We start from the raw sequence: 9,589 nt of genomic DNA, 5'->3' as shown, positions 1-9,589 counted from the left end.
CAACCATACACAAGTCAATGGGAAACTACACAACCATACACAAGTCAATGGGAAACTACACAACCATAAACAAGTCAATAGGACACTTAATACAACCATACACAAGTCAATGGGAAACTACACAACCATAAACAAGTCAATTGGACACTTAGTACAACCATACACAAGTCAATGGGAAACTACACAACCATACACACAAGTCAATGAACACTTCACAACCATACACAAGTCAATGGGAATTGACACAACCATACACAAGTCAATGGGAAACTACACAACCATATACAAGTCAATGGGAAACTACACAACCATACACGAGTAAATAGGACACTTAATACAACCATACACATGTCAATGGGAAACTACACAACCATACACAAGTCAATGGGAAACTACACAACCATACACAAGTCAATGGGAAACTACACAACCATACACAAGTCAATGGGAAACTACACAACCATACGCAAGTCAATGGGAAACTACACAACCATACGCAAGTCAGTAACCATACACAAGTCAATGGGAAACTACACAACCATACACAAGTCAATGGGAAACTACACAACCATACACATGTCAATGGGAAACTTCAGAACCATACACAAGACAATGGACACTTCACAACCATACACAAGTCAATGGGAAACTACAAAACCATACACAAGTCAATGGGAAACTACACAACCATACACAAGTCAATGGGAAACTACACAACCATACACAAGTCAATGGGAAACTACACAACCATACACAAGTCAATGGAAACTACACAACCATACACAAGTCAATGGACACTTCACAACCATACACAAGTCAATGGGAATTGACACAACCATACACAAGTCAATGGGAAACTACACAACCATACACAAGTCAATGGGAAACTACACACCATACACAAGTCAATGGGAAACTACACAACCATACACAAGTCAATGGGAAACTACACAACCATACACAAGTCAATGGGAAACTACACAACCATACGCAAGTCAATGGGAAACTACACAACCATACACAAGTCAATGGGAAACTACACAATCATACACAAGTCAATAGGACACTTAATACAACCATACACAAGTCAATGGGAAACTACACAACCATACACAAGTCAATGGGAAACTACACAACCATACACAAGTCAATGGGAAACTACACAACCATACAAAAGTAAATAGGACACTTAATACAACCATACACATGTCAATGGGAAACTACACAACCATACACAAGTCAATGGAAACTACACAACCATTCACAAGTCAATGGGAAACTAAACAACCATACACAAGTCAATGGGAAACTACACAACCATACACAAGTCAATTGGAAACTACCAATCATACACAAGTCAACGGGAAACTTCACAACCATACACAAGTCAATGGGAAACTACACAACCAAACACAAGTCAATGGGAAACTAAACAACCATACACAAGTCAATGGGAAAGTACACAACCATACACAAGTCAATGGACACTTCACAACAATACACAAGTCAATGGGAATTGACACAACCATACACAAGTCAATGGGAAACTACACAACCATACACAAGTCAATGGGAAACTACACAACCATACACAAGTCAATGGGAAACTACACAACCATACACAAGTCAATGGGAAACTACACAACCATAAACAAGTCAATAGGACACTTAATACAACCATACACAAGTCAATGGGAAACTACACAACCATACACAAGTCAATGGGAATTGACACAACCATACACAAGTCAATGGGAATTGACACAACCATACACAAGTCAATGGGAAACTACACAACCATACACAAGTCAATGGGAAACTACACAATCATACACAAGTAAATAGGACACTTAATACAACCATACACATCTCAATGGGAAACTACACAACCATACACAAGTCAATGGGAAACTACACAACCATACACAAGTCAATGGGAAACTACACAACCATACACAAGTCAATGGGAAACTACACGCAAGTCAGTAACAAATAATAATAATAATAATAATAATATGAACACATATAGTGCGCCGGTATCCACCACAAGTGATGCTCATGGCGCAAGGAAGAAGCACAAAATTAATGAAAAGCAGCTGTGAAAAAGTGGGTTTTGAGGGCCTCTTTGAACTTATGAATAGAGGACATGTTACGGATATTAAGAGGCAGATTATTCCAAAGTAAAGGACCAGCATGAGAAAAAGCCCTGTCACCCCAACTGTTGTGGGTGTGGGGAACAACCAGTAATGACGAAGTGGATGATCTAAGACATCTGGAAGGATTGTAACGGGTAATTAATTGACAATTATACTGAGGAGCAGAACCATGTAAAGAATGAAAAACAAGCAGAAGTAATTTGTGTTGAATGCGATATTGAACAGGGAGCCAGTGAAGTGCATTCAAAACCGGAGTGATATGGGTTCTCCTGGAGGACAAAGTGACCAGCCGAGCTGCAGTGTTTTGCAGTCGTTGCAAACGAGAGATTTGATTCTGTTGTAGAAGACAGAAGAGAGAATTACAATAATCAAACCGGGAAGAAATCAGAGCATGAACAATCTCTTCTGTGGTAGAACGAGTTAAGTACTGACGGATAAAGCCCAGATTTCTTAATTGATACCAAACTGATTTACATATGTTAGAAACCTGGTTAGACATAGACATAGCAGAGTCAAATGTAACACCTAGATTTTTACAGACTACAGAAGGCTTAATTTTACAATTACCAATGTTGATACAATCTAACACAACGTCTTGAATACCAAGGGATGAGAGAATATTTAAGAGAATGTCATGATGAACAGTTTCGAAAGCGGATGAAAGGTCTAACGAAACTAAGACAGTTATCCGCCCAAGGTCCATCTCCATGAGAATGTCATTAGATAAGTTCACGAGGAGTGTCTCAACACTGTGGTGTGCCCGATACGCAGACTGTCGACTATCGAGAAGATTGTTTTCACGGAGGTAGTCTGACAGTCTTGAGAAGACCACTCGTTCGAGTACCTTGGATATGTATGGAAGATTCGAGATAGGACGGTAGTTTTTGAGCAATTCTGGATTTAAAGACGATTTTTTGAGTGTAGGATGAACGTGGGCTAGCTTGAGAGCTGCAGGAACAACACCATTGTTCATACTCAAATTAACAATCTCCGCAACAATGGGTGCAAATATATGAGAACAATCCTTCAACAACATAGTGGGGATGGGGTCCAAGTCACAAGATTTCGCAGGAGTGTGACGAATGAGAGACTCAATTTCCTCTGTAGAAGTAGGCTCAAAGGAATCGAAAACTGTAATTGTTCTAGAAGGTCGTTGCGAGATGTCAGGAGATAGGCTGGTGCATATAGCATCGATCTTGTTTGTGAAGAACTCACCAAAGAGCCGAGCAAGAGATATACTGCAACTGTGAGTAGGAAGTGGAGAAGCTTGCTTGCGATTAAGAAGTTGATTATCCACACGAAACAGACGTTTTGTGTCATTTCCACAGTCATCAACAACTTCATTATAATAAGCACGTTTATACTTGCAGTTGAGGGAACTGACGTGCTGACGTTGCTTGCGGTAAAGGTCACGATCCACCTCCAATCCAGAGGATCGCCACCTTTTTTCCAGTTGTCTCCGTTTTCGTTTCTCGACGGAAACAGTGGGGTTGTACCATGGGGCATGAGGACGAAACTTGACGGGGCGAGATTTAGCAGGAGCAGGGACATCCAGTAAAGTTTTAAGGGTGGAATTATAGCAATCGATCAGATTGGCAATGAAACATACACAAGTCACTTGGAAACTACACAACCATACACAAGTCAATGGGAAACTACACAATCATACACAAGTCAATGGGAAACTACACAACCAAACACAAGTCAACGGGAAACTACACAACCATACACAAGACAATGGGAAACTAAACAACCATACACAAGTCAATGGGAAACTACACAACCATACACAAGTCAATGGACACTTCACAACTATACACAAGTCAATGGGAATTGACACAACCGTACACAAGTCAATGGGAAACTACACAACCATACACAAGTCAATGGGAAACTACACAACCATACAAAAGTCAATGGGAAACTACACAACCATAAACAAGTCAATAGGACACTTTATACAACCATACACAAGTCAATGGGAAACTACACAACCATACACAAGTCAATGGACACTTCACAACCATACACAAGTCAATGGGAATTGACACAACCATACACAAGTCAATGGGAAACTACACAACCATACACAAGTCAATGGGAAACTACACAACCATACACAAGTCAATGGGAAACTACACAACCATACACAAGTCAATGGGAAACTACACCACCATAAACAAGTCAATAGGACACTTTATACAACCATACACAAGTCAATGGGAAACTACACAACCATTAACAAGTCAATATGACACTTAATACAACCATACACAAGTCAATGGGAAACTACACAACCATACACAAGTCAATGAACACTTCACAACCATACACAAGTCAATGGGAATTGACACAACCATACACAAGTCAATGGGAAACTACACAACCATACACAAGTCAATGGGAAACTACACAATCATACACAAGTAAATAGGACACTTAATACAACCATACACATGTCAATGGGAAACTACACAACCATACACAAGTCAATGGGAAACTACACAACCATACACAAGTCAATGGGAAACTACACAACCATACGCAAGTCAGTAACCATACACAAGTCAATGGGAAACTACACAACCATACACAAGCCAATGGGAAACTACACAACCATACACAAGTCAATGGGAAACTACACAACCAGACACAAGTCAATGGGAATTGACACAACCATACACAAGTCAATGGGAAACTACACAACCATACACAAGTCAATGGGAAACTACACAACCATACACAAGTCAATGGGAAACTACACAACCATACACAAGTCAATGGGAAACTACACAACCATACACAAGTCAATGGGAAACTACACAACCATACACAAGTCAATGAACACTTCACAACCATACACAAGTCAATGGGAATTGACACAACCATACACAAGTCAATGGGAAACTACACAACCATACACAAGTCAATGGGAAACTACACAATCATACACAAGTAAATAGGACACTTAATACAACCATACACATGTCAATGGGAAACTACACAACCATACACAAGTCAATGGGAAACTACACAACCATACACAAGTCAATGGGAAACTACACAACCATACGCAAGTCAGTAACCATACACAAGTCAATGGGAAACTACACAACCATACACAAGCCAATGGGAAACTACACAACCATACACAAGTCAATGGGAAACTACACAACCATACACAAGGCAATGGACACTTCACAACCATACACAAGTCAATGGGAATTGACACAACCATACACAAGTCAATGGGAAACTACACAACCATACACAAGTCAATGGGAAACTACACAACCATACACAAGTCAATGGGAAACTACACAACCATACACAAGTCAATGGGAAACTACACAACCATACACAAGTCAATGGGAAACTACACAACCATACACAAGTCAATGGGAAACTACACAACCATACGCAAGTCAGTAACCATACACAAGTCAATGGGAAACTACACAACCATACACAAGCCAATGGGAAACTACACAACCATACACAAGTCAATGGGAAAGTACACAACCATACACAAGGCAATGGACACTTCACAACCATACACAAGTCAATGGGAATTGACACAACCATACACAAGTCAATGGGAAACTACACAACCATACACAAGTCAATGGGAAACTACACAACCATACACAAGTCAATGGGAAACTACACAACCATACACAAGTCAATGGGAAACTACACAACCATAAACAAGTCAATAGGACACTTAATACAGCCATACACAAGTCAATGGGAAATTACACAACCATAAACAAGTCAATATGACACTTAATACAACCATACACAAGTCAATGGGAAACTACACAACCATACACAAGTCAATGAACACTTCACAACCATACACAAGTCAATGGGAATTGACACAACCATACACAAGTCAATGGGAAACTACACAACCATACACAAGTCAATGGGAAACTACACAATCATACACAAGTAAACAGGGCACTTAATACAACCATACACATGTCAATGGGAAACTACACAACCATACACAAGTCAATGGGAAACTACACAACCATACACAAGTCAATGGGAAACTACACAACCATACACAAGTCAATGGGAAACTACACAACCATACGCAAGTCAATGGGAAAATACACAACCATACGCAAATCAGTAACCATACACAAGTCAATGGGAAACTACACAACCATACACAAGTCAATGGGAAACTTCACAACCATACACAAGGCAATGGACACTTCACAACCATACACAAGTCAATGGGAAACTACACAACCATACACAAGTCAATGGGAAACTTCACAACCATACACAAGGCAATGGACACTTCACAACCATACACAAGTCAATGGGAAACTACACAACCATACACAAGTCAATGGGAAACTACACAACCATACACAAGTCAATGGGAAACTACACAGCCATACACAAGTCAATGGGAAACTACACAACCATACACAAGTCAATGGGAAACTTCACAACCATACACAAGGCAATGGACACTTCACAACCATACACAAGTCAATGGGAAACTACACAACCATACACAAGTCAATGGGAAACTTCACAACCATACACAAGGCAATGGACACTTCACAACCATACACATGTCAATGGGAAACTACACAACCATACACAAGTCAATGGGAAACTACACAACCATACACAAGTCAATGGGAAACTACACAGCCATACACAAGTCAATGGGAAACTACACAACCATACACAAGTCAATGGGAAACTACACAACCATACACAAGTCAATGGGAAACTACACAACCATACACAAGTCAATGGACGCTTCACAACCATACACAGGTCAATGGGAATTGACACAACCATACACAAGTCAATGGGAAACTACACACCCTACACAAGTCAATGGGAAACTACACAACCATACACAAGTCAATAGGACACTTAATACAACCATACACAAGTCAATCGGAAACAACACAACCATACACAAGTCAATGGACACTTCACAACCATGCACAAGTCAATGGGAAACTACACAACCATACACAAGTCAATGGGAAACTACACAACCATACACAAGTCAATGGGAAACTACACAACCATACACAAGTCAATGGGAAACTACACAACCATACACAAGTCAATGGGAAACTACACAACCATACAAAAGTAAATAGGACACTTAATACAACCATACACATGTCAATGGGAAACTACACAACCATACACAAGTCAATGGAAACTACACAACCATTCACAAGTCAATGGGAAACTAAACAACCATACACAAGTCAAATGCATCAAAAACCTCTTCATAATAATCAAAACTAACATGAGGTACACAGAATATGTTGATGGTTAACGTGGAGGTACGGTTGTGTCAGATTATTTCCTTCCAAACTAAAATAATGACTAAAATCCAAAATCCTCCGCTCACTTCCTCTGCCTGTTGTGTCTTCGCTAGAGGAGCGCATTTAACGAGGTTGCTAAGTGAATCGGGACAAACTTGTGCGCAATGAGCGTTTTGCGCTCTGCCGAATTTTAGTTGAACCTGCTGGAAGAGCAAAAGCGTGCGGATCTGCAAATTTGTGCTCTGTTTGTACAAAGTTTGTACAAAAAATTGATGATTCTGATAAACTGCGTGCAATTTGAAGATTGTGCAAACATTGTGAATTGCGTTTTTGTACACACGAGCGCGATTTGGCAATGCATATTTTTTATTTTTTCCCCGGTCTGGCCCCAATGCGTGAGAAAATGGTTGCTGTGCGTGTGAGCGTGAGACAGAGCCGGAATGCGTGAGTCTCACGCCTAATGCGTAAGACTTGGTAGGTCTGGTTCTAGAAGTATGCATAAGGTACATCGTCTAACCCAAAACGAGGTGGACGCAGCTACTGCAAGAAGTGGCGGACGTGCGAAATAGCTTCATTTTGGGTTAGAATTATGACGCCATGCATAAATATTGAGAGAGGCGTATAACACCCTCACCCACATTACATTTCGAAATTGTTGTGTTAAGGATTTTCATCATCTAGCGGGATGCCGCGAAGCCGCTAGTAATTTTTTTAAATGGTTTGAAAAAAAATCTGAGCCGAACTCTTCAATGACGCTGGAACTAAACACAGTAGACATAGTACAATGGTGTCTCATTACGCTACATGTTGTACTAGCTGAAACACTGTATGGGACATTGAAAACCCCAAAATAATTCCATTGGGAGACTTTGGGACGCTAGGTGGCAGCAGACTTACCAGGTTAAGATCCATTGTTTACGTTAATCTGAGCGTGCGCACATGACCGAGAACAATGGATTTTACCTGGTAAGTCTGCTGCCACCAAGCGTCCCAAAAGTCTCCCATTGAGCTCAAACATACCTCGGCCAGCTAAAGGAATTGTTCACTGGAGTGCCAGGTACACGAAAAAGGGTGTGGATTCTACTTTGTACAAACTAAGAACCACTGACACGGTCATGGTTTGTTTACATAAAAAATGCAATGATAAGAACATATAAATATGTATAAAACAGTTACAAATTAGCCTTTAATTTCATGATACCAGATTGGTCTATGACAATTACCGAAGGTGTCCAGTGTCTTTAAGCACAACAGTGTAAAGGCATACCAAATAGATATACGATTACCAGAATAGGGTCACCAGCCAAACTACCTTGTCACAAGTACGATTTGTGATGACTGGTATCATGCTCATTTCTGCTCAGCAGAAAATGTTTATGCAATATGTTTTGCTTAGAGACACTGGACACTATTGGTAGTTGCCAAAGACCAGTCTTCTCGCTTAGTGTATCTCAACATGCATACAATAACAAACCTGTAAAATTTTGAGCTAAAATTGGTCGTCGAAGTTTCAAGATAATAATGAAAGAAAAAACACCCTTTTCACACAAATTTGTGTGCTTTCAGATGCTTGATTTCGAGACTTCAAAATCTAATTCTGAGGTCTCGAAATCAAAATCCGTAGTAAATTACTTCTTTCTCGAAAACTACGTTACTTCAGAAGGAACCGTTTCTCAAAGTTTTTTATACTATGAACAAGTAAGGTTTCTTGCTAATAGTTATTTTGAGTAATTACCAGTAGTTTCAACTGCAGCTCTGTGAAATTGGGCCATGAAAATAAGTACAATCTCACAATGTTTTAGCTATCACCATCTCTCCATTGCTCATACCAAGTAAGTTTTTATCATATTTTGAGTGATTACCAATATTGCAAGTGCCTTTAAACACGGTTTTAATATTTGATTAGGTAAACACGTGCGGTTCTGGCGCTTACCCAATTTCAAAGATTAAAATAAATCACATATTCAATTCAGATTAAAATTTTGGGGGCAATGAAAGTAGCTGGCGTACAATTTTAGAGACCCCGACACCTTTTGTAACTGTCAAAGACCAGTATTCTCACTTTGTGTATCCTAACAATAACAAACCTGTGAACAGTTTGGCTCAGTTGGT

The sequence above is a fragment of the Asterias amurensis genome, chromosome 15 (assembly GCF_032118995.1).
Source record: "Asterias amurensis chromosome 15, ASM3211899v1".
NCBI classification, from domain to species: Eukaryota; Metazoa; Echinodermata; class Asteroidea; order Forcipulatida; family Asteriidae; genus Asterias; species Asterias amurensis.
Note: the sequence above shows the minus strand (reverse complement) of the source record.